This window comes from Dreissena polymorpha, chromosome 11, assembly GCF_020536995.1.
Source record: "Dreissena polymorpha isolate Duluth1 chromosome 11, UMN_Dpol_1.0, whole genome shotgun sequence".
NCBI classification, from domain to species: Eukaryota; Metazoa; Mollusca; class Bivalvia; order Myida; family Dreissenidae; genus Dreissena; species Dreissena polymorpha.
Genome location: NC_068365.1, coordinates 78,329,653 through 78,344,111, shown reverse-complemented (window position 1 = coordinate 78,344,111; position 14,459 = coordinate 78,329,653).

The following is a 14,459-nucleotide window of genomic DNA, read 5'->3' as shown; positions in this document are numbered from 1 at the left end:
GGAAACGCCGACAGATGCGAAAATGGTCTGAAAATAAGGAATCCTATCTAAAAAGTCTGCGGTCTTGGTGGCGCAAGAAAAACGCAATCGAAAGAGTTGAACGGAAATGGAAAAGTTCGAGCGAACACATGGAGAAGAAACTGACATCCATAAATGCTAACAGGTTAGTAGCTGATTACCACTCTGTCGAAAACATACTTTAAAAACTTCGATGTTTTCCTGTTTTCATGTTTTGTGTGTTTACCCACCACTGTCATGTATTATATTAGATAATATGTACAATTCTTATAACTGTATAATCACTTTCTTTTCACGTGACCTTTTGATATGATTATTGTTACATGGTTTAGACTGACGATGTACTAAGTACAAGTCGTAATAAAATTTATGTTCTGTTCTCTTCAAAGCAGGAAGTTTGTTTACTGGATTAACATATTCATTTTCCCAGTTAGACAGTACGGGACACACCGTTGTTATAGACTCCTCCTTTTAAACCATTTGGTTTGATAATGTGAAAGTGAAATACATGGTCAAAGAAACAAAAATCTAAATGATACTTTTCCTTTGAAAGAATATTCATGAAAAGTTATTTGGCTTTTTGATTTATTGACACTTTGGCTGTGCTATCTTAATTAAAATCCACTTTAGTTTGGCTCGATTGCTCGAAAGCCTAAGGCTTATCGACACGCTCCCGACTCCGTTTCCTGCGAAGATATAAACGGGAACAGTGACGATCGAACCCGTGACCCACCGGTGGCTAAACGTACATCATATCCACTACGCCGCTGTGACCTACAAATAGTATCTTATTAAAGAACCAATAGTTAGCGGGTAAATTATTGTCACGACCTGGGCATCTTTAACATGTCCTTTACTAGTACCGGTATTTCGGGAACATGCTGTTATTAAACGATTTTGTTAATAAACTAAAAACTTGTCGAAATATATGTGATAAGATCCACCGTTTATCTACCAAGTGTTCACGTGGTGTTTTGAATCATCCCTTTTTATTTTCACAAAAATGTTATCGTTAAGCATTACTTATATTTTCATAAAGGAGAATAATTATACTAAACTGCAACACACATTTTACGTACGGTTACTGTGTTAATTACGGTTATAAATTGTATCCGGCTATTTAAATCGGTTTTGGTATGGACGCTCTCGGTGTATATTTTACGACGTCTTGACGTCATAATTTCCGTGACGTAAAAAAAAACGTCAAATAGCGACATAGAAACAACGTCATTTTAGCGCAAGCTGTCTAGCGAGCAACACGCATTTCGAATCTGTCTAACAAAATGGTTTTATACACTTCGTTTCCCTATAAGGGAAACAACACCTTGTATCAAGTTGGATGCACTGGCGTTTCTAGCGCTGGTTTAGTTCAGAAAAACGGATTTTCCGGTCCTCTGCCAAAAAGCGACGGACAAAGTAATGTCAAGAAAACGTGGGAAACATTATTTACACAGAAACTGAGATTTCCAGACAAGAAAAGGTATTTGCCAATGGGAGTTCGTGTTGAGCTAGGGTTGGTAAACCATGGGAAAATTGTCACGACAGATGCTGATCACAGACCAAACGGAACAAGTTCATCTGATCAATGCAAAAAAGCTCTTAGCGACGGACAAAGCAATGTCAAGAGAACGTGGGAAACACTATTTACACAGAAACTGAGATTTCCAGAAAAGAAAAGGTATTTGCCAATGGGAGTTCGTGTTGAGTTAGGGTTGGTAAACCCTGAGAAAATTACCACGACAGATGCTGATCACAGACCAAATAGAACACATTCATCTGATCAATGCAATAAAGCTCCTAACACAAAAGCTCTTAGCGCAAATAAAAGCGAAAATTTGAAGCCCATAAATGCCACTTTAACAAAAGAGATCAACAAGGAAAATACTCAAAATAGCAATACAGCCGCAAACAATTATTCCAACCTTACAAATATAGCCAAATTTGAAGAGTACGCTCGCAAACAGCTGGAAGAACTGGATAAATTCCTAAAAACAGTTGATGCGATTCTCACAGAGAACAACGCGAAACCAATCGTGTACAAAGACATGCCAGTTGACGCCTTGCTTGATGAGATCGATGAAGTTCTTAAAATTAATGAAGTGTCATTGGGTGATAGTGTCAACGATACAAGAATAGCAAAACTCGCAACAAAAATCAATGCTAATGATTCTGATCTGTTCCCATCGGTCAGCCAAAGAAAGATAACATTCTCAAATAAGGTATCTAAAGCTAAAGATTTTCTTGAAGATGGTATTGACAACTCTAGTCATGACTCTTTGGATTCTACAGACAGCAATAACAGTAACATTGAGTTCAGTACAGTTCAATGCAAAAGAAAGCAAGAAGTAACGAATTTATGCTTTTCTGACTGTCATGAAAAGAAACCGAAGCTCGTATTTGAATCAGTTAAATCTGACCTTGATAAGAAAAGATCACCTGACATTCCATTGGGAACAAATTGCAACATTCAACAGCCAATCAGACTAACCGGAAAGCGATCAGCTTCAAGGGGCGAGGAAACTTTGCCAAAGAAACGTAAATTCGCATTCCAGCCTGTTTCCTTCCCGTAAAAATACTTATACATTAAACTTGAAAATCCACAATCGAAATTTAAGAATTAAATCAACACGTAAAAGCTGATAAAAATGTCGAAAATGAAAAAAAGAATGAAAAAAAAAACCTATCGTGGGGAAATCTGTTCATTGTGTCACGTGACACAGTGGGCCACCACCTGATGAGACCCGCGGAGGGGTCGAAATAGGTTTAAACTTTCTATTAGGACGCATGGCCAGGTTTCTGCTTACCGGTCTGGTATCTGCATGTTCCAAAGAATCATCAAAGCTGATTAAATGAAAATGGTCATATTGTATTGTCGTTGTGTTTCGGCATATGGGATTTATTTAATTATCCCCACGCTTTCTGTCCGTCTTTCCTGGTCACTATTTCCTCCTACACTATTAGCACTAGAACATTGAAACTTACAAACACGGCAGCTATGAGCATATGTGCGACGCTGCATTATTTGGAATTTTGATCTGACCCCTGAGTCAAAAGTTATGGGTAAATAAATGGGTAAAATGGGTAAACAAAAAATCATTTTACTAGCAACATGCGACGCACATGATAATAAATTTTGACCCAGGGGTCAGATCAAAATTCCAAATAGTGCACCGTCGCACATATGCTCATAGCTACCATGTGTGTAAGTTACAAGGTTCTTGTGCTAATAGTGTAGGAGGAGATAGTGGCCGACCACGCCCACCCAAAATTTAGTTCCAACATAACTTCTTCATTTATTCACCAATTGAATTCAAATTAAGACTGAACATCTCCTATGACAACACGTTCTATCTCGACCATCCATGTCCACATTACCCACCCTAGGGCCATTGATAAAGGTAAAGGCAGCTTGGTTCCCGTCTTCTGTCAAATTTATCGAGAGGTGCACGGGTACTACTTCCCCGTACCCTAAAATATATTTCGTACCCAAAATAGTTCGTGCCCAAAATTGTTCATCTGTATCAATATGTAGGAACAAAACGCGGTCATTTTCAATAGCCCACGCAATTTACACCTATTCATTATACGAAAAGGGACACTACAACATAACACTATGGCAGTTCTATTCGTTTGAGTAACAATCCATGCTTGTGAAACAATAAAACAGTAATGAACAGTAAATTGTTAGTTACACCACTAACGCAATATGTGATAAAGCCATACAACTGGCAAATAACAGTCGAAATGGAACGTGCTCGTATACATTGCCGATTTCGCAACAGGATCCACTATATTTACTATTTTGTAGAAAATCATTCTTTAACATGATGTTTAAATGAAACAATACTTTGCAGTAGAGGAGGGTCTCCCTCATTAATTTTAAATTTTATGAATATAGAAGTTTTGAAGGTGAATTGGAATGCTTTAAAACTTATTTTGTGATATAAACTTATGGAATATAACAAGTACATCAGCAAATTTCTGAAGTCTTAAGCTTTTAGCTTAAATATTGGTGTGTAATTTGCGCCCATGTTTAACTCATTTATGCCTAGTGGACTCTCCCATCCTTCTAAATTGGATCAATTTATTTCCAAAACTAGGGATGTCTAGTATAATTATTTCTATATTTAGAATATTTCATACAGAAATTCTTTTAAGCAAACAGCGCAGACCCTGATGGGTCTATGCTGTTTGCCAAGGCCTTTTTTTCTAGTCGCTATGTATAAATAGGTTAAAGCTTGAGATTTCAGAAATGTATGATGTTTGATGAAGAAGGAAATCAAAAACGTTCATGAAGAAATGTATCATAAAGTATGACTGACATATAATCATAATAGTATTTTCTTTTTTAATTAAAACCTCCTCAAAAGTTTCAAAGTAAGTTCATAATAAAATGTTTATCATCTTCTACACATTTTAATTGTTCCCATCATCAGCACAGATAAACCATCAGGATCGTTTAAAACTCTGATATTAGATTGACTCATTTTCCGGACTTTTTTTCAAAACGCTTCAAGATATTGACCTGATAATTGGTGTGAGAGTTTACTTACCTGACTTACAGATGAAGTATGAGTTTTGTTCCGGTTCTTTGATTTTTGGCGACGTTATGGGCTTTGGACATTTTTTCTTCAATAACGTTTTTTTTTCTCAACGCTATCATATATAGAGTTGAGTTTTATGGTATAAAGATATTTGAAGATATTTATCTGATATCGCTTTGGTGTAGTGGATGAGGTGCCCGCCTAGCGATCGGGAGTTCGTGTGTTCGCTCCCTACTCGGGGAGCGTTCTCATTATCTCCTCCATAGACACCAAGTACTGGTTCTTCCCAGGAAACGGACTCGACAGTGTCCATATCTGCCTATAATAGGGCTTCATGTAATAGTCAGCAATTGACTGTAGGAAGTACAAAGTAGAAGTAGAAGTAGAATTACTTCATAATTTGGTATGTGCGTCTACCTACATGAGGTACAGATGAAATATGAGTTTCGTTCTGGTCCATTGATTTTTGGCGAAGTGTCGAGCCTTGGACTTAGACAGAAAAAAAACACATAATTTATTTCCCCAAGTATACAAATATACAATAAGGGCAATATAACAAAGGGAGTGGAGTGTAGCCTTGCGTTCTGTAAACATACTTTTCTAGAAGATGTAAACTATATAAAAACAAAGTTTGTGGTCTGAGTGAAATGTTCCGCGGGATGGATATATGAAAGTGTACAACGTCTGGACAGAAAAAAGTATGTTACCCTTGAAGTAAATTGAAGATTCGTTTCATTTAAAAGAAAATATGTTTGCCGCGTTTGCTAAACAAGCGGGTGGGGTGCCCACCCAATAAGACAGTGTACATAGATTTACATAGATACACTTAACGGTAAACCGCAAGATAGTGTCAACCGGTATATCCGATTAACTCGTCACGCTTGAGCAACGCGCATAATCGTAGATATCAGTGGACGCTTGTGGACGCTTTAACTCTGTGGCGTATTAATACTGACAATTATAGGCTTAAACCGACACAAATTAAACTACCTTGACAAAAATGAATAAAAGGCCCCACTCTTCATCGGCAAGTGAATGCAACACCGCCGAAACCAGCTATGTAGACTCGCCGGTTTTTGAAACGCCAAACAGCCAGCAAACAAAAACAGCGAGCAAAAAGAAAAAAAAGATAGAGCAAGAAAATCCAAAACAGAAGTCTATGGCTGATTATCTAAAAGGAAAACAATCAGATGATAAATCCGACTCTATCAGTATAGAAAAACATCTAGAGGACATCAACGAAAAACTGTCAAATGTTCTCACCAAAAGTGACACTTCGATCCTTAAAAACCTGATAAAAGACACACTTGAAGAGGTCAAAGATAAGTTTCTTGGGTCTCTTATAAAACGTTTAGAAATCCTTGAAGGCAACTTATTTGACCAAACAAAAGAAATTGAAACACTGCAGAAACTTGTGAAAACTAAAAACAATGAAATAGACATTCTTAAGCAGAAACTAGTTGATGCAAATCTAAAGCACGCCGAACAACTCAATGATCTTGAACAATATGGCCGCAGAAATTCAATCCGTATAGCGGGATTGCCTAGCGACTCCGAAAACCAGCCATCGGCTGCCGTTGCAGATGAAATGGCCTCGCTTCTAACCAAAAAGCTAGGAATGCCGATTGCAACAACAGACATTGATGTTGCTCATCGTCTGGGAAAATTTGCGAAAAATAAAAGCAGGCCGGTGATTGTAAAATTCCTAAGGCGACAAACAAAGATTGAGATAATGAAAAAGGCTAAGATGCTCAAAGGTTCTCGTCTATTCATTAATGAAGACCTAACTAAGCTCAACGCCGAGGTTCTGGCGTCGCTAAGACTCAAAGAACCAGATCTCATTGAAAGGGCATGGTCTTTTGAGGGCAAACTCTTCGTGCGATACCGGGGCAGCGATCGACGAGAGACTGTGTCGTTTGTGAAATATCAAGAATGGCTCGATAAACCGTGGCCTCAGAAAAATACCACTGCAAGTCAGACATACGCGCGAAAGGTGTCGGCCGGTAACAGTAACACAAAATAAACTACCTATCTGTGTAGTGCTGTCTTCATCATACGTTTTACTTTGTATGTGCTCTTACTTTTCTGTTGACGTCTTCACACGAAACAGACGAACATGGCTTTAAAAACATTATAGTGGCCCGAAAAGTTATCTTTGGCAAATGTTCTTTTTATACACTATATAGAAAATATGTAGCTTGACCGAATAGATCAACTTTTTATATGTGAACGTTTTACTTTGTATGTGCTCTTACTTCTCTGTTGGCGTCTTCACACGAAACAGACGAACATGGCTTTAAAAACATTATAGTGGCCCGAAAAGTTATCTTTGGCAAATGTTCTTTTTATACACTATATAGAAAATATGTAGCTTGACCGAATAGATCAACTTTTTATATGTGAACTCTCATAAACCACCAAGATCCAAGATATACAATTTTACATGGGGCTACTGCTATAGATGTTATATACGCGCTTAAAACTCACTAATTTTGATGCATTCCTTTTACTTCAAATCTGTTTAATAAGGTGCTAATATTTTTACTAATTAAATCTTAAGTCTTGTATAATACACCATTAAATGAGGGAAAACGATCCATCACATTTATAAATATTCAACTATAATAACATTGTGTCTAGACCTTATATTGCAAGAAATTTTTCCTTATGAAAATTGAATGGGTATTTTTGATTGGTATATGCTTTTTAAAGAGATATAAAATAATAATAAGGTGCTAATATTTTTACTAATTAAATCTTAAGTCTTGTATAATACACCATTAAATGAGGGAAAACGATCCATCACATTTATAAATATTCAACTATAATAACATTGTGTCTAGACCTTATATTGCAAGAAATTTTTCCTTATGAAAATTGAATGGGTATTTTTGATTGGTATATGCTTTTTAAAGAGATATAAAATAATAAGCATGCGTACTTAAAACGTTTCCTTCTGCGTGTCAACATTTGTTCTATGTTTGTTGTTAAAATGTGTATATTTTTAAACTGTTTGTTGTTTTGCTTTTTATAAGTATGTAGGGCTTGTACACACACACAAATCGTATACAAACAAGCACACACGCACATACTCACACGCATACACACACGCATACACACGCATACACATTTATAAATATTCAACTAACATTGTATTTAACACATTCTTTTTTAACAAATACCCTTTCTAAATAGGATATTTATAACATGTACTTTTGATGGGTATATGATTTTTTAATTAGATATGAAATAATATGCATGAGTACTTAAAACATTTCCTTATGCGTGTCCCTTTTGTTCCGTTTTTGCTGTTTAAATGTGTATATTTTGTAACTGTTTGTTGTTTTGCTTTTTCAATAATGTATGGCTTGAACACATAAAACCGAACACAAACCAGCAAACACGTACGCACACACGTACGCATACACGCACACCTTTTGTTCCGTTTTTGCTGTTTAAATGTGTGTATTTTGTAACTGTTTGTTGTTTTGCTTTTTCAATTATGTATGACTTGAACACATAAAACCGAACACAAACCAGCAAACACGTACGCACACACGTACGCACACACACACACGCACGAACCCACGCACGCACGCACGCACGCACGCACGCACGCACGCACGCACGCACGCACGCACACACACACACACACACACACACACACACACACACACACACACACACACACACACACACACACACACACACACACACACACACACGCACGCACGCACGCACGCACACACACACACACACACACACACACACATACGCACACACACACGCATACACACACATACTCATTTATAAATATTCAACTCTGCTAACATTGTATTTAACACATTTCTTTTTAATAAATATTCTCTCTAAATAGGATATTGACAACACGTACTTTTGATAGGTATATGATTTCTTTAAAGAGATATGAAATAATATGCATGAGTTTTTAAAACGCTTCCTTTTGCGCGTCCCTTTTTGTTCCCTTTTTGCTGTTTAAATGTGTATATTTTGTAACTGTTTGTTGTTTTGCTTTTTTTCAATTATATATGGCTTGCACACACACAAACCGAACACAAACAAGCACTCACGAACGCATACACGCACGCACGCACGCACACACACGCGCGCACACATACATACGCACGCATACATGAGCGCGCAATCACACACACAAGCACACGCACACACACACACACACGCACGCATACATACAAGCATACGCACGAATACACATACGCATACACACAAGCATACACACGCATACACATTTATAGATATTCAACTCTACTAACATTGCATCAAACACATTTTTTTTAACAAATACTCTTTCTAAATGGGATATTTTCAACTTGATTAAAAAAATAGTGTAACTACATACCATTATGCTTGGAAACTAACTTTTTGCTCTATTTTTCCCTTCTTTATTTGGAGAGGTTTTTTTCCCATATAAAAGCATAGAGCGCTTAAACTAATTTCGCTTTCGTTTTTAGGTTTAAATGCTCAATAATGCTTAAAATGCTATCGATGGCTTTGCCTGTTATTACATCTTCCGTATATTTCAAGAATTGTAGTTTTTTCCTTATGAAACTTGAAGGTGTATTTTTGATGGGTATATGCTTTACAAAAAAAATATGCATGAGTACTTAGAACGTTTTCATTACGTGTCTATATGTGTTCCCTTTTTGTTGTTTAAATGTGTATAGTTTGTAACTGTTAAGCTTTTGCGTTGTTCATTTATGTAAGACTTGCACACACACACACACACACACGCACACACACAAACTAAAAGCAAACACGTTCATACACACACACGCACATACACGTACACACACACGCGCGCGCGCACACGAACCCGAGCGCACACCCTTTTACACGTACATGCACAACACACGCGCATTTCACGCGTGTCATAACGCGCGCACACACCCGCAAGCACAAACACGAAAACATACGCACCGAAAGACCCCTCATACACAATGTAATAGTTTTTATTGTTTTATTAGTATTAAATTAAAACACCAATCTTCGGTGTTATACATATACGTTTTTGTCTCTCAGATCACAATCTTAATTAACTTGCGTATTTCCAGTGTACGGAAGTGCGCTTTTTTGTCTTTATTGCTGACAAGTCGTTTATTTTATTTTTTCTCTCTTTTGTGAATTTTTCTTTTTTCTTATTCATTTATATGGAATACTCATTCTTTTGTATCCCTTATTTTTGTTTCCTATTTTTATTTGTTTGTATGAACATCTTATGTCTTATTATAGAGAGCAACTGGACATATTTTAAAATAGAAACTTACTGGACAAGCACATACAAATTACCATTCACATCACCCTCCACCCACTTAAATGATTAAATTATGTACTTTAAATGTAAAAGGATTAAACAATAAAGACAAACGAATAAAAATCTTCAAATGGTTAGACGAAAAAAAATATAGTATATGCCTTTTACAAGAATGTCATTTGACACCTACTTTAGCACAAACCTTAAAAGATGAATGGGACGGAGAAATCTATCTCAGTGGAGAACATACTAATAAACAAGGCATTGCCTTTCTGATAAAAAATAATATAGGGGTCACAGTCGATAACTTTAAGGAAATAATAATTGGTAGACAAGCAAGTATAGATATCAAAACACACGAAACACAAATAACACTAATCAACGTCTACGGCCCTAACATAGACGATTCCACATTTTACGAAACATTACAATCCTTTATAATTAATAACCAAGATAAAAATATTATAATCGGTGGTGATTTCAATACTGTCCTGAACCCATTATTGGATAAAAAGAATGGAAACATTTATACTCATACTAAAAATAGAAACATTTTAAATAACATAATTGTAACCTACAATATGATAGATATCTGGCGTACTGTATACCCAAACGAAAGCAAATTCACCTGGCACTCAAACACAAAACCAACAATATTTTGTAGATTAGACTATTTTTTAATATCTGAATCTCTTTGCAACATTATTGACACATGTAACATAAAACCAGGATTTATGACTGACCACTCTCTAGTTGAACTTAAACTCCACAATATACAACCTGAAAGAGGCCCAGGATACTTTAAAATTAACAACAGCATTTTATTAGATACACAATATCAAACACAAATAAAACAGGAAATATTAAATACAGTTCAAAATAATAAAGATGCAAACCCAAACACCTTATGGGAAGTAATTAAAGGAAATATACGTAACACAACAATAAGATACACATCATTTAAACAAAAAGAAACACACAAACTTGAAACTGACACCATCAAAACCATTGAAACACTTGAAGAACAATTGCATCAAACAAACACAAATGATACCACCGACATTGAAAATGAAATAACATTAAAAAAACAAATATTAGATGGAATCTATCATACACATCTCAATGGAATAATACTAAGAGCGCGTGCACAGCATGTTGAACACAATGAAAAAAATACAAAATATTTCGCAAACATTGAAAAACGTAGAAGTGAACAAAAAACTGTACATAAATTAGTAGTCAATGGCAAAGATATAACAAACAGAACTCAAATACTAGAAGAACAACGTTTATTTTTCGAAACCCTCTATAAAAGAAAAAATGTTGAAAATAACACCCTTTTTAAAAATACACATCACGCTTTAAACCAGGAGGAAAAACAACTGTGCGACGGATTGCTTAATGAATATGAATGTGGATTAGCCCTAAAAGAAATGCAAAATAACAAAAGCCCAGGATCTGATGGCATCACAATCGAATTTTATAAAATATTCTGGAATGATATAAAAACACATCTAATTAATTCACTTAACTATTCATTTAACAACGAAAACTTAACTACGCTACAAAAACAAGGTATTATATCACTTATTCCAAAACCTGGAAAAAACTTAGAATCATTATCAAACTGGCGCCCGATAAGTTTACTTAACAATGATTATAAAATTGCAACTAAAAGTATAGCAAACAGAATAAAAAAAATATTACCATCAATCATTTCAAAATCTCAATCTGGTTTCATAAAAGGACGTTACATTGGTGAAAACGTTCGTCTTATCCAAGAATGCATAAACTATTTCAACAATTCAAATAACCCTGGTCTAATATTCTTTGCAGACTTTGAAAAGGCATTCGATTCGCTTGATCATTCATTTATGTTCTCTTGCTTAGAAAATATGAACTTTGGTGAAAGTCTCATTCAATGGGTCAAACTATTCTATACCGATATTAACAGTATAATCATTAACAATGGCTTTTTTTCAAACAGTTTTAACATCGAACGAGGGGTTCGACAAGGATGTCCACTCTCATCATCCCTATTTATTATTTGCATCGAGTATCTATCACATCACATCCAATCAAATAAACACATAAAAGGCATATCACTAGAACCTGACGAAGAAATCAAACAATCCCTATTTGCTGACGATGCAACTTATTTTTTAAATGACAATTACGATTCTTTCCATAACCTTATAGAGTCGCTAACCCTTTACGGAATGACATCGGGTCTTAAACTAAACAAAAGTAAATGTACTGTGCTACGAGTAGGTAAATTAAAACAAAGTAATGTTCAATATAATAAAGAAATGAAATTTAATTGGACATCCGATGAAGCCACAACGTTAGGAATTACTGTCACAAATAATGAAAAGGATACAGTTCTAAAAAACATACTACCTAAATTACAGAATTTTAAAAACTGCTTAAAATCGTGGCATCATCGTAAACTTACACTTATTGGAAAAAACACAGTATTGAAAACGTTTGCACTTCCTAAGTTAATATATGTATTTACAGTTCTCCCAAATCCACCAATTGATGTTATTAACGATATAAAATCAGCAATATTTAATTTCATATGGGACGGTAAGCCTGATAAAATAAAAAGAACTCAGCTAATTCAATCTGTAGAAAATGGAGGTATCCAATTAACGAACATTGACTCATTCTTGAATGCAATCAAATGCAGCTGGGTTAAAAGATACCTAGATAGTACCAATACGAGTAAATGGAAATTATTCTACCAGAAAATCCTAAAAAAATATGGTGACTCCTTACTCTTTGAATGTAACATCAGCAACACTATCTTACATGAAATTGCAAACGAAAACATATTTCTGTCTGATGTTCTATCAGCGTGGAGTGATGTCACTCATAATTTAGAAACCCAAACCAGCAGTAAAACAATAATATGGAATAATAAAGACATAACGTCAAACAATAAGACGTTTTTCTATAAAGACTGGTTTGAACGAAGCATTAAATACGTCGACCAATTATATGACTACAGAATTAAGGATTTCTACTCTTTTGATAATATATGCTACATATACGGAATACCTTCAAATAATTTTCTGAAGTACTACACACTAATCAAAAGCATACCCATACATATTAAATCTGAAATCAATACAAATAATACACCATGTACTCAAACAACATTTGTAGAAAACATACTTGGAAGAAAAAACAAAACAAATAAAATATTTTACACACTACAAATTAAAAACCCTACAGAAAACTCCAAAATCAAAAATAAATGGCAAGTCCTTTTTGGAGAAAATGAACTAAATTGGAAACACATATTTACCATGCCATATAAAGCAACAATTGAAAGCACACTGAGAAATTTTCAATATAAATACATCCATAGAATTATAGCTACAAATAAATATCTCTATAAATGCAAATTATCTAACTCAAATCTGTGTGACTTCTGCAGTGAAAACATTGAAACTATAGAACATCTTTTTTGGGAGTGCAAACACATCCAGCCTATTTGGAATCAATTAATATCTTTTCTTGAACAACATCAACTAAACATTAAACTATCTTTCTTAGATGTAAGTTTCGGAATTAACTCATTGAAATCAATAGACTGTAATAATATTGTGAATTTTATGGTTATATTGATGAAATATTTTATCTTAAACATGAAGTACAAAAAAACAAGTACCAAATTTTAATTGTTTTGTCCATAGTCTTAAACTAAAAATCCAGATTGAGAAAGAAATAGCCTTCAGTAATGACACATTACAAATCTTTGAACAAAAATGGAATCGGACAAGATCATTGTGAATATACAACAAAACACACAAGTCCAGTATGCTTTCTTCCGACTTTATACAACTCATCATTGTTCATAACTATTTCTCTGTTGTTCTTTTCTTTTCTCTCTAAAAAAATATATATATATTAGCATATCTTGTATAACATGTCTGAACTTTATTGCTTTGTACAATCACTGTGTTGTATGCTCATATACATGTTTACATTGTATGTATGATATTTAATTAAAAAAAAATACTAAAAAAAAAAAAATATAACAAAGCAATATTATTTAGTAAATGATTAGTAATTAAGCGCTAATCCCCTTGTTTATCAGGGACAATAAAACACTTCTGCTCCTTTGTATTGAGGGAACTAGTACTGTGGATCCTTTCACGAAAGAAAAAATTGCAGAGGGCATTTTATTTAAAAAAACATTCCTTACTAGACTGCCTGCTGGGGAAGTCTGGCCCCACAAATACATGTTCTTCGTCGAGCATGTTTTTTGTCATATTTATTGTATTGAAGTCTAGTGTTGGGCTGTTTGCATATATGGGCGTTAAAGTTTTATGCCTGTGGTAAGCGGTATGCTTTGTATGAATTGATGGCGGTAATAACTGACATGAAAGCGGACATCGCCTAAAGTTCAACGTATGCCTTTAATTTGGATGCATAAATTAGCCTGGAATAGATACGACTCTCACCGTTCCTCATGTTTAGCGATTTTCTAAAAGTACGTGAAATACTGTGTCATTTGTTAAATTTTTCGATACTTCCCATGCCGTTAGTGTAGGGTGTATATGTTTATATTAAAACATGAATGCAAAGTTCAA